Raw genomic sequence first — 13,421 nt, 5'->3', positions numbered from 1 at the left:
GATACATGGGTGAGGTAATCAGGTAATCATGTTGAAGAGGTGGGCCTGGCCAGAGTACAAAAGATCTTGAACACCAAATGTACTGGATACCTTCACCCCACTTGGAGGTCTGCAAAAGGAAGCGAAATCCAGGGCCCCACATCTCGCTTCAGAACTGGAAGAGATTCATTCACTCTCTCAGCATTTCTGCAATTAGGCCACAGGCATGAAACCCAGGCGTGGCCAGTCACATGTTCTCCAGCAAGACCCTGAACATTGAAGGAGTGACCCAAAGATGTAGGAACAGTTAGAAATAATTAAGTTGGTGGTGACAGCCAAGCCAAGAACCTACGCAGCTGCATGGGAGTTGGGATTGTTACTTAGTATCATTCAAGAACAGGATTCCTTCAAGAACACAAATAAAAATTTAAGTTTTAGGATTAATTAGCAACTTCATATCCAATTCATATTTCCAGAATCTAACATGCTTAAATTCAGCACTGAAAATCATCTAAACTACTTGAAACTGTAGTGGAAATGTTAGTATATAAAGTATATAAACATAGTGTATAAAATATATAAAATGTAGTGTATAAAGACGTAACTAAATATTCTTATATACCAGTATGTTAGCTGAACACAACCCTCTCATTTTCTATGCAGGATAAAAAAGATCTATATAGCAGTAGATAGGAAAATTTCTTCAGCTTCCAAGACATGCAAATTACAGTGATTCTCACTGTGCCTTTTCCCAAGCATTACAGCTAAGCGTGGAAATCAGAGAGACAAAGACAGAGACCAAGAGAGGAGAGGAGAGGAAAGGAAAATATATTTTTGTTGTTTTATATATTTTTATATTAAGTAACATGATACTTTATATTTTATATTTATATGACCTAGAACAATGGCATTTTGTGAGATTTAGAAGGCCTGAATCTTGATAACATAGGACTTCTCAAAGTCCTATGTATTGATTGTTATTCTTCTCAGCAAGGAACACAGGGGAGCCTCAAAGATCACTGTAGAAGACAAAGGTCCTATTAAATTTGAATCTGCACTCTGTGCTATGGTTAGCAGAGAGCCTGTCTTGTCATGTTTACCAAGAAGAATAAAGAAGCGGGGCGCCTGGGTGGCTCAGTTGGTTAAGCGACTGCCTTCGGCTCAGGTCGTGATCCTGGAGTCCCGGGATCGAGTCCCACATCGGGCTCCCTGCTCGGCAGGGAGTCTGCTTCTCCCTCTGACCCTCCTCCCTCTCATGCTCTCTATCTCTCATTCTCTCTCTCTCAAATTAAAAAAAAAGAAGAAGAAGAAGAAGAAAGAAGCTTCCAGAAATGTTTAACTGTTTACCACCAAATTCTTGTTTAATCCCTCAGGAATGGAACCTTCAGCTAATGAGTGTATAAAATACTCACTGTTTAGTCCACAGTACCTATTTGCTTTTGAAAAATGAAATGTATTTACCCAGGTTTTAATAACCTCAGGAGCCTTGCATTAATTGACACATTGTGGGCTCATCTGTGAGCTGAAAAGGTCCGAGACTCTGACATTTGGCTCTTTCATTTCAGGTTGATATGAAATAAAATGAGGGGTGCCTGGGTGGCTCAGTCGTTAGGCGTCTGCCTTCGGCTCAGGTCATGATCCCAGGGTCCTGGGATTGAGCCCCGCATCAGGCTCCCTGCTTTGTGGGAAGCCTGCTTCTCCCTCTCCCATTCCCCCTGCTTGTGTTCCTGCTCTCGCTATCTCTCTCTCTGTCAAATAAATAAAATCTTTAAAAAAAAAAATAAAAAAATAAAATGAACTCAAGCAGATTCATATCCAAACACATGCCATTGCTTGTTTTTGTTTTGTTACTATATCTTGGTTTTTGGACATAAAAAAGACTATACACCCAAATATCATTTTGAACCTCTAACAGAAATCTTAAGACTTATATTACCAAATAATTTATTTATTAAATTAAATTTTATGTCTTTATCATATTATTTATCAAATAAATTTATTAAATAAATAAATATCTGATTAAACATCTGGTTATATGTTCCTCAGAGTTTTAGGGCATTTTAAATAAATACAGTCTAGGGGCACCTGAGTGGCACAGTCAGTTAAGTGTCGACTCTTTATTTTGACTCAGGTCATGTGAGATCTGGGTTGTGAGTGAAATCAAGCCCTGCGTGGAGCCCCATGAGGGGCTCTGTGCTGGGTCTGGAGTCTGCTGAAGGTTCTTCCTCTCCCTCTGCTCTCCCAAATAAAAAATTAATAAATAAAAAAATATAGTCTGTGTGTGCGTGTGTGTGTACAGGAACTCCTAAAGTGCTTATAGTCTATTAGATAAAAACACAGAATTTTAGATTTGGAGGAAACTCAATATTCCCTTCATCAACACCCTTCATTTTATCCAGAGAGGCCCAGAGAAATGAGTGACATTTCAGGTTCTCACTGAAGGACCTTAAAAGAGTCAAGACAGATTTTTTAGGTATGTGGTCTTCCCATAAGAGCATGCTGTGTCCAATCTTGCCTCCATCTTGTTTTTGGATATAGAACCTTAAAACCTTACAGGACCTTAAATACTTTCCAAATACTAAAAAGAATTGCATTGATGACAGTAGAATTCTATTCGTAGTAGGAGCCCAGCTGCTGGCTCGCTTTTTAGCAATAATAATCCTGCATTCATTCATACTATTTTATTTTCATATTCTTCCTTTTCTCAATTCCAGCAAACATTATTCCTCTCTAATGTATATTTACATGTACATTCTTTAGTGTATATTTAGTGTTAACCTTTGCAAGACATGGGTTAACACTTTCTGTAGGAAACAACAGCCAATAAACCAACTTGCTGTGTCCAGGTAGATGGGGTAGGCTCAGCTGAACTTGAAGCCTGTGCAGTCAGTGAAATCTGAATGTTGCACTGTATCAACAAAGTTCGCAAGACCCATGACTTTCTAGATGTATGTTATTCCTAAAGACATCAAATGTTCCATTTTTCTCATGACTTCACAAAGCACGAGGATTCAAGGAAAGCAAAATTTAATGCTTTTTGCGACTGCTAAAAATTTTTGTCCACTACATTGTGCCAATAATACTGTTTTATAATTATATTTTACATAATGCTTTTTTTTTTTTTCAGGGATTTGGAGGGAGATAAATGACTTCCTTTGGGGCCAGATGCTTTGTATTCACATCAAAAGGTTTGTCCCAAAGCAACTCCCCCTGCTCCAAGTTGTGTCTTTCTCAGAGTCATGAAGCATGGGATAGGTTATAAGTATAATGTCAGATGGCTTACGATTTAATAACCAGCAGTGAGATGCTTGTTATTCACATTAAACACATAATAGACATAGCAGGTGGTGCAGTTTTTGTTCCTGATATATCGTAAGAGGCTGAAATATAATGATATTATATTCTATAGTATGTTCCTCCTCAAGCTCTCTCTCCAGAATCAAAGAAAATTTGTGTTACTGCGATTTAAAACACTGCATGGGTAGCTCTTTGCTTTTCTATTAAGTCAGTATTAGAAGAAAACCGATTATGAATACATATTACTTTTTAAATGTTCTCTCTTGGCAAGGGTCTAGATGGATGCTCTGGTTACCTAGGAGATGAAGACAAAATGAAAATTGATTGACTTATCAAATTGATTGTGAGTTGAGCTTCAAGTGGCAGCTGTGTGTGCTGCACATGAAATGTAGCTACTTGGAAGTCACCTTTTTTTGTTGTTGTTTTTTTGGTCGCATCAGTAATGACGCCACCCAGATGACTAGGTAGAATAAAGTGGCAATATCTTATTAGAAAATGCAGTATTGAATGATTATTCTAATGATTACAGCTGGGAAAAAGAGATATTTTAAAGAAGTAACTCTGGCCTGGATGTTTATTTCAATGTGTCACTAAAAAGGATTGTATTGATGACAGTAGAATTCTATTCGTAGTAGGAGCCCAGCTGCTGGCTCACTTTTTAGCAATAATAACCCTGCCTTCTGTCGGCTGAGATTGCGCTAGTGGGAAGGAAACTTAATGGATTTTACTGTAAAAGCAGCTATAACCTCCACCCCCTTTATTCCTCTATTCCTCATGCAATTTTTCTATACAATCAGGCAGGACAAGCTATAGACATAAAAAGAAGTTTCATTTACTGAGCTCTCCTAACTTCTCATTAATATCCTCTCTCTCTCTTCAAGAGACCATACCTCTTCCTCCAACTTTGTAATTTTGCAATGTCCCCTTACCACCCACAGCCCTCTACAATGGTCCACATTTCCAGTCACCTAGTTTTGACAACACCCCACTACTAAAATTTACATATCTAGTGTCTCATCATGGCAAGATCTTTCTCTCATATAGCAATCCAGATGGAAATAATCTGCTAATTAAAGTGTTACTAGGTTATAATAGTATAAAGAGTTATTCCTCCAAGAGTTATTTTCAAGAGCCTTAAGCCAAAAGAATGAACCTACAATGGTAGAATGCAGCCTCCCCTGGAAAACAAGTGGTCATAGAAACCTTCCTCTTTGCTCAATTCACACCCTGTAGTCACCATAAAATTGCAGTATGTGAGCCAGAACAATTTATCTCAGGAACTAATTGAAAACTAGACCAAGAAAAGAAGAAGGAAAAACAACTGGAATTTTTCCTCTCTCACTGTAGAAATACCATTCTCCCATGACCGTGTGACTCTAGGCAAACTTCCAGTTAATGCAGACATTGCCAGATTTGCTACCAACTGGTGAAACTGAACAGGTAAATAGCAATCCCAGAGTGACGTAAGTGGTGGAGTTGAGGAGCCGGTAACTTAATGTTGTGATAGCAACTGTCCATAAAGTCCTACTCTTGATATAATGAAGGAAGACTGCTAAAGGGACAATAGAGTAAAATGCTGGTTTCAAGGAAACAAAAATACACATTTTATTGATGGACATAAAAGATGAATTGAAAAATGTAGTGATGCCATGTTTCTGGCATCAGGTTTCTCCAAATTAATCTATAAACTTAATACAATTCCAATCAAAATCTGAATGAGAGTTCTGCTTTGGAACTAGCTCATAAGACTCAATTTCATTTCAAAATTTGTGAGAACAAAGACTAATAAGAAGAAACTTTTCCTATAAGATATAAAGATTATAAAATTATAATAAATAGTGCAGTATTTCTACCACACTAGATAACTTCTTAATAGAATGGACAGACTCAATATATATAAGGATCTAAGCATCTAGGAAGTGATAATAAAAGTATTACAAATTAGTGAAAAATTGATGTAAAAGTAAACAAATTAGATTTCCTAAAAAAGAAATAGTTATATTCATACCTCCAACTTTATATCAAAATAAATTATAAACAAATTTAAAATAATGGGAAAAAACTATAAACTAGAAGAAAATCTAAGGGTCTTTTGATATAAATTTAAGATGAGGATAGTCTTTCTATATACATAATTAAAAAGGCAAAACCCTTAAAGCAAAAGACTGATGTGACTACACAAAAATTAAATTTTCTAAATTAGAAAAACTTTACATGATAAAAGCAAAAAATAAACAAGTGAGACCACAACAAACTAAAAAGTTTCTGCACAGCCAAGAAAACCATCAATGAAAATCAAGGCAACCTATGGAATGGGAGAAAATATCTGTAAACTCTATATCCAAAAAGGGGTTAATATTCAAAATATATATAAGGAACTCCTACAACTGAATAGCAAAAACAAAAATATATTAAAATATTAAAAAGAAGACATACAAATGGCCAATAGGTATATGAAAAGATGCTCAACATCATTCATCATCAGGGAAATGCAACCAAAGCCACAATGAGATCTCACTTCACACCTGTAAGGACATCTATTATCAAAAAGACAAGAAATAACAAATGTTGGTGAGGGTGTGGAGAAAAGGGAACTTTCATACACTGTTGGCAGTAATGTAAAGTGGTACAGCCTCTGTGGAAAACAGCATAGAGGCTTCTCAAAAAACTAAAAATAGAATTACCATGTGATCCAACAATCTCACTTCTGGGTATATACCCAAAGAAATGAAATCACGATCTCAAAGAGATATGTGTACTCCCGTGTTCACTGCAGCATTATATACAACAGCCAAGGTATGAAAACACCCTAAGTGTCTATAGATGCATGAATGGATAAAGAAAATGTAGTAAATATGTACAACAGAATATCATTCAGTCATACAAAAGAAATCTTGCCATTTATGACAACATGGACTAACCTGGAGGGCATTATGCTAAGTGAAATAAGCCAGACAGAGAAAAATAAATACTGTATTGTATCACTTAAATGTGAAATAAATAAATAAAATAAAAAGGCTGAAGTCAAAGAAACAGAGTACGATGGTGGTAGTCAGGGGCTGGGGGGTGGGGGAAATGGGGAGAGGTTAGTCAAAGGGTACAAACTTCCAGTTATAAAATAAATAAGTCATGGGGATATAATGTACAGCCTAGGGAATATAGTCAATAATATTGTAATAGCTTTGTATGATAAGGGTAACTGGACTTATCATGGGGATCATTTAAAAATGTGTAAAATTACTGACTCACAAAAAATAAAAAATTAAAAAAATTAAAAAAATTAAAATACTGACTCACTATGATATACAACTGAAACAAATAGGATATTGTATGTCAATTATACTTCAATAAAAAATTAAAAAATAATACTATATTTCATACTTAAAATTTGCTAAGGGAATAAATCTCAAGCAATCTCACATACACACAGAGAAAAGCTAACTATGTGAAGTAAGTAATGTGTTAATTAACTTGATTGTGGGAATCATCTCATAAGATATATATATATATCAAATCACATTATACATGTTAAAAATATTACAATTTTATTTGTCAATGATATCTTAAACACACACAAATGAGTCAAGGTAGCAAAGCAAAAAAAAAAAAAACTTTGTATGCAAAAGATACATAATCTGGAAAATATTTTAATTTTTTTTTTATAAAAGGCTAACATCATTCCTATATAGAGAGTTCTTGTAAAGTATAGTTTAAAAAAAAGGGCCAGTAAAAAATGTGGCAAATAAAATAAATGAACAATTCATAAAATATGAAAAACAAATTGGCATTTAACATGAAATAAGTTTGATCAGTAGTAAAGGAAATACAAATCAGGCAACAACTAAGATATTATGTCTTGTCTACCCAATTAACCAAGATGAAAAACTAATGACAAGATGAAGTTCAGGTGAAGATGAGGGGATGTGAACTATCTCAAGAACTGCAGAAATGATATAAACTGCTAGGATAATTCTGGAGGAAAATTTGCCATTATTACCTACAACTTTAAATATGTACATACCCTCTAGCTAGAAAATATCATTTTTAGAAATATATCCCAAATAAAAACAAAAAAAAATTCACAACATGTATGTATGAGGATATTTATTAAGACATCTGAACACAATGTAAAAGAAAAATGATGTGAATGCCCTAAAAAAATGGTTTTTTAAATGACATATAGTATATCTTTACACTGGAATATTATGAAGCCACTACAAAAGTTAATACTGAGTTTATAGTTTTAGCCATGGAAAGATTTATGACATATTTGAAGTTAAAAACAAAGCAGGTTAAACGGCATTTTTTTACAGACACAGAAAAAAGTAATTCTAAAATTCATGTGGTACCACTAGGAAAGATGCCAAATCAGTCTTGTGGGGGAAAAAAAGCTGTAAGCATCACCTGATTTCAAAATCCATTACAAAGCTACAAAAATTAAAATAGTATGGTATTGACATAAAGACAGATATATATTCAATGGAAGAGAATCAAGAGCCCAGAAATAAACTTATGCATACGGTGAACTGATCTTCAATGAGGGTGCCAAGAATACACAATAGGAAAAGAATAGCCTCCAACAAATGGCGTTGGAGAAATAGATACCCACATGCAAAAGAATGAAATTGGATCCTTATTTCACACCATACACAAAAATCAACTCCAAATGGATTTTATTTTATTTTTTTTTTTTAGATTTTATATATTTGACAGAGAGAGAAAGCAAGCACAAACAGGGGGAGTGGCAGAGGGAGAGGGAGAAGCAGGCTTTCCACCAAGCAGGGAGCCCGATGTGGGGCTTGATCCCAGAACCCTGGGATCATGACCTGAGCTGAAGGCAGACACTTAACTGAGCCACCCAGGCACCCCTCCAAATGGATTTTAAAAATAAGACCTGAAACTGAAAAATTCCTAGAATAAAACATAGGGGGAAAACTTCATGACATTGGTCTTGGGAATGACTTCTTGGATATAACATTGAAAAGTATAGGCAACAAAAGCAAAAATAAACAAGTGGGATTACATCAAACTAAAAAGGTTTTGCAGAGCAAAGGAAATAATCAGCAAAATGAAAAAACAATCTATGCAATGGGAGAAAATATTTGTAAACCTCATATCTGATAAGAGGTTAATATCCAAAGTATATGAACTATAACTCAAAGGCAAAGAAACATATAATCCAATTAAAACGTGAGCAAAGGAACTAAATAGACATCCCCCCCCCCAAAAAAAAATATACTTATGGCCAATATGTATGTGAAAGGATGCTCAACATCACTAAACATCAGAAAAATGCAAATCAAAACCACAATGAGATATTGCTTCACACTTGTTAGGATTATTATTATCAAAAAAAACAAAGACAGCAAGTGTTGTGAGGATGTAGAGAAATTGGAATGCTGTCAGGGGAAATGCAAAACAATGCAGCCACTATGGAAAACAGTATGGAGTTTCCTCAAAAAATTGAACATAGAACTACCATATGATCCAGCAATCCCACTTCTGAGTATTTATAGAAAAGAACTGAAATCATGATCTCAAACAGATATTAGCACTCCCATGTTCATTGCAGCACTATTCACAATAGCCAAGATATGGAAACAACCTAAATGTCCACTGATGGATGAATGGATAAAGAAAATGTGGTACATACATGCAACAGAATATTATTCACTCTTATTAAAAAAGGAAATCTTGCAATATACAACAGTATGGATAAACCTTATAAACATTATACTTAGTGAAATAAATTTCATATGAAGTATCTTACACTATCAAACTCATAGAATCATAGAGTGGAATAGTAGTTTTCTGGGGCTGAAGAAAGAGGAAATGGGAGCTGCTAATCAATGGGCATAAGGTTTCACTTATGCAAGATGAATAAGCTCCAGAGATCTGCTATACAACATTGTGCTTGTAGTACAATACCATATTGTATACTTAAAAATTTGTTAAGAGACTAGATCTCGTGTTAATTGTTCTAACCACAATTTTTAAAAATAATAAAATAATATTACATTTAACATTTTTTAAAATAAAAATACCCATTAAAAAATAAAGGAAGTTAGAAAGAATATGTATTTTATGTTACAAATTCCTATAAGTATATACATGAGAGTACATATGTGAAAGGATGCTACAGTTACATTTAAGTCAAAATTTATATAAAGGTATATAAGATGATATGTTATATATGTACACTTTACACACAAACTGAATGTTGAGCCTGTGAATGACTTTTCTTTTTAATTCTTTAGTTTTGTTTTAAAAGATTCAAAAAGAGCATATCACAGCATTTTTATAATCAGAAAAATAATTAACAAAATTTTCCTAAAATAAAATAATTCCTTAGTGGGATACCTCTTCATATATCACATTCTACTTGTGTATCTGTGTATACTCAAATGTTGAAAAACTGTATATTGTGCATGCAATAAAGCAAACTCAGTCCTTCTCAACTAAACCTTTTGCTTTCTTTAGAAATCTTCTTTGATGGAAATCCCTTTAGATATTAGATACTTATATATTTAGATATTTATTTAGATAATTAGATAAACCCCTTTAGATTCCTATAGAACTCAAATGAGATTTTTAGTACAGGATCTGGTGGTCAGAAGTGACCTAAACTGGATAATCCTCTCCACTCACAAAGCAATTCAGAGATGCAACTCTTCTTGCCAGTGACACTCACATTACTTTCAATATAAACTCGAGCTGGGGTTGGGGGGGAGGAGTGGTGTGTTTTAGAGTATGTATCAGGAACACAGGATGGGAAATCCTGACTTGTTTCTCCCTCTGATGTGATGCGGAAATACTAAAGTCTTTTAAGACAATGAAAATCGCCTTTATATCAATCAGCCTGAGAGGTATATAATGTCATTATTAAATATTAAGAATTAGAAAAATCTCTACAAAGACTAAAAATAAGCCCCCCAAAAAGTACTTGGGCCCATTTGAGATGAACACATTTGTCTTCATAACTTGACTTTTATAAATTTTTATTTAATTCTCCTTTCACAGTTAGTTCTCATGCTAGTAAATAACAGGACCATTGTGTGATATTTTTATTCTCCACTTTTTTTTCCTTCCCCAATATTCCTATACTCAGTGTAACAAAAATACATTACAAATAAATAAGTTGTTTAGCCACTCAGAAAAGGGGGTTTAGAATGAAGTAGAACTATATACCTCTCACCCTGAATTACACCCATGAGTCTCTCTCTACATACCCATCACACATGCTTTTCTCAAACTCAGAGCATTGTGTATATATTATTTTGTAAATGTTTGATTTATTGTTCCTTTCTGTTCCCTTTTCTATTGGCTCTTCTAGGTGCCTTGGGACAACTGATATTTGCAAGACTTAACCTGAGCCCCACTAGTTACAAGAGCTTGGGGGGTCTCAGCTGTCATTTCTGTTTCCATGGAAACTCAAATCAGATTGCCAAAAATGAGGTTAGTCACTTAAAAATCATATTTTTTTGAAGAAAGAAATACTGCCCACCATCATCAAATTATTTGAAACAGTGCTTTGTTGAAAGCCATTTTCTTGTTTTTAAGGATTAAATACCTGTTTCCATGGTAGCAGATTAATAAACTACAACGATAGAGCTGAGCTCTGAAAGTTCCTTCTGGCAGCACCTACATGCTCAGAGCCTACTGTGTTCATGAAACCACCTGCAGCGTGGGGCTCTAAACATATTTTTTAAAACAATAATAAAGAACTACTTTGTTTCTATTCATATATGTTTCTCATAGATGGAATATATTAATTAAACATAGTGACAGGAGGGTTTTTGTAATAATAACAATAATAATCACTACTATTTATTAACTGCCTACAATAAGCCTAAAAATGTGCAGGGTGCTTTACATAAATGATCTCCAGTTCTCAATGTTATTGCCTTCATTTTACATGGAAAATGAGACCACTGAAGGTCACAAAGGTATTAACAAAGGAGGAAGCCATGATTCAAACTCAGATCTAGCTTACTTTGGGGCCAGGGCTCTTCTCTCATCCTTTTCAAAGTGAAAAATGGAACATAGAGAACATGGTTTGTCCCAACCTTCATTACCAATACAGGTATGTGCACACATGGTCCCATGTATAGTGCAATGGGGGTATAATCTACATAGAGTGAATATGGTGAGAGGGAATTGGGCTCCTCAGAAGTGTTTAAGGACTCTTAGCTCTTATCTGATCAGGTCATAAAAAGAATGTCCAGGTGCCCCTGAAGCCCCAAAATGGAACCTAATCTCACAGGTCTGCAATCTCTCCATGGAATTCAATACAACATCCCTTCCCTCTTCACCACCAACCACAACCTAATACAAAAACGATAATGATGTCTTAAGAGTATAGGCTTTCTACATAACATAGGTGTGCTGATTTAAATGACTAACTTCTTCTAAATTCTTAATCAAATGAAAATGTTAGCAAACTCAAATGACTTCAGCAGGAGTTGAGCAGATACATTATTGTGCCCTGCAATAATACTTTCTATGCTTACTTGAAAGTGCACATTTCTACTGCATAATCAAAAGCATAGGTGACCACACATTCTTCAGAAAATTAGACAGGGACAGTAATGGTCATTTATGTCTTATTCTAAATTAATTCTGTCAGAGTTAAAAATAAACCCCCAAAAGCTCTGAGGACATACTTAGTAGAAATTGGATCCATTTCAACATTAAAACAGCTGTCTTCTATATTTTTTCTCAGGCAAAATGTAGATGGAAAACTGATATAACAGATTTTATCTCCAGGCAAAATGAAATGGATGATTTTAATGTCAGTACAGGAAAAAAGGAGAGGGCAGTTCCCAAAAGAGCAAGTCAGTGCTCACTTTTAATTTATGTCAATATTTTTCTATTGAAGTAGGAAAAGAAACCATGGAATAAAACATTTTTTGGAGGAGTAAAGTTGAGGCATGCCTGACATCACAATGACACTACTTGGATTTAACCCTGAACTACTTGGATTCTTTGGCATATGGGTAAAGTTATTTCAAATTTAAAGAGCTTAGAAAACATGCTATCAAAGGCCTAAATTACCTTTAACTTGAAGATAGAGTTACAGTGTTCCCTAAAATCACAAGTACCTCTCCAAAGACCAAACACTATGCAAACCAATACAAAACATAATTCCTCAAGGAAAGAAGTGATTTTCCAAACAAAATACAAGTTGCCATTTGTAACTCATTACTGCCAATAGTCTGCTCCTTCAATTTTCAGATCTTTAGAAGTGATACTTAGAATTTTCAATCCTCTGTGCTCAGCCATAACGTTAATCACTGCAGTAATCCAAATGAAGCTACAATAAACCAAAAATATGTAGTAATCAGGGAAAATGTATTCCAAATGGACAAGCAAAAATATTTTGCAAAACTTATACTTAATTATACTTGCAAAGTTATAAATTAGAAGAAATCAAAGTAAAATCAGCCTACACCAAAAATGGAAGATAAAGAGACCGTTAACTATATTTCTGTATATTTATTTACCCACAAATAAGCAAAAAAACAATCATCAAACAGGAAATTCTATGTGTAGAGTAGATTTTATCTAACAAAAAAGTTCCAAGAATTCCCTCAAATATACTTCTAAATTGAGAAAAGTTTCTCCCTCTTCTACTCTTCTTTTGTTTGTGGTAGACAGAATGGTCCCCCCCCCCAAATTTCCATGGCTTGATCCTTGGAACCTATGAGTAGGTTATGTTACATGGCAAAAAGGACTGCAGATTTAATTAAGGTTACAGACTGTAAATAAGGAAGATAATTGGGGATTATCTGGGCAGGCCCAATCTAATCTCATGAACCCTTCAAAGCAGAGAACTTTCTCCAACCGGAAGAAGATGAAGAAGGTGAAGGAAATCAAAGCGTGAGAAGGATTCAACACACTTGCTGGCTCTGAGATGCAGGAGCCCATGTGTAAGAAAAAGAGACAAGAGGAGAGGAGAGGAGAAGAGAGAAGAGGGGAGGGGAGGGAGAGGGAGGGGGAGGAGAAGAGAGGGGAGGAGAGGAGAAGAGAGGGGAGGGGAGGAGAAGGGAAGGGAGGGGAGGAGAAGGGAGGAGAGAGGAGAGGAGAGGAGAGGAGAGGAGAGAAGAGAAGAGAAGAGAAGAGAAGAGAAGAGAAGAGAAGAGAAG

The 13,421-nt window shown here is 35.0% G+C and overlaps 1 long non-coding RNA gene across 4 annotated transcripts in view; it reads right to left on the bottom strand.

Moving 5' to 3' along the window:
- LOC118018770 overlaps positions 1-13,421 on the bottom strand; it is a 266,689-nt gene that overhangs the window by 196,106 nt on the left and 57,162 nt on the right. The window contains exon 5 of one of the 4 annotated variants that reach the window (XR_004681477.1): positions 12,000-12,589. The exons of the other annotated variants lie outside the window; for them this stretch is intronic. This is a non-coding gene — a long non-coding RNA (uncharacterized LOC118018770). Of the gene's footprint in view, positions 1-11,999; positions 12,590-13,421 lie in introns of those variants that run through there. 4 annotated transcript variants of the gene reach the window in all.

Source organism: Mirounga leonina, unplaced genomic scaffold, assembly GCF_011800145.1.
Source record: "Mirounga leonina isolate KUSES-001 unplaced genomic scaffold, KU_Mleo_1.0 Mir_172, whole genome shotgun sequence".
NCBI lineage: Eukaryota > Metazoa > Chordata > Mammalia > Carnivora > Phocidae > Mirounga > Mirounga leonina.
The sequence above is the reverse complement of the archived record's forward strand: the minus strand, read 5'-3'. Positions and strand labels throughout refer to the sequence as shown.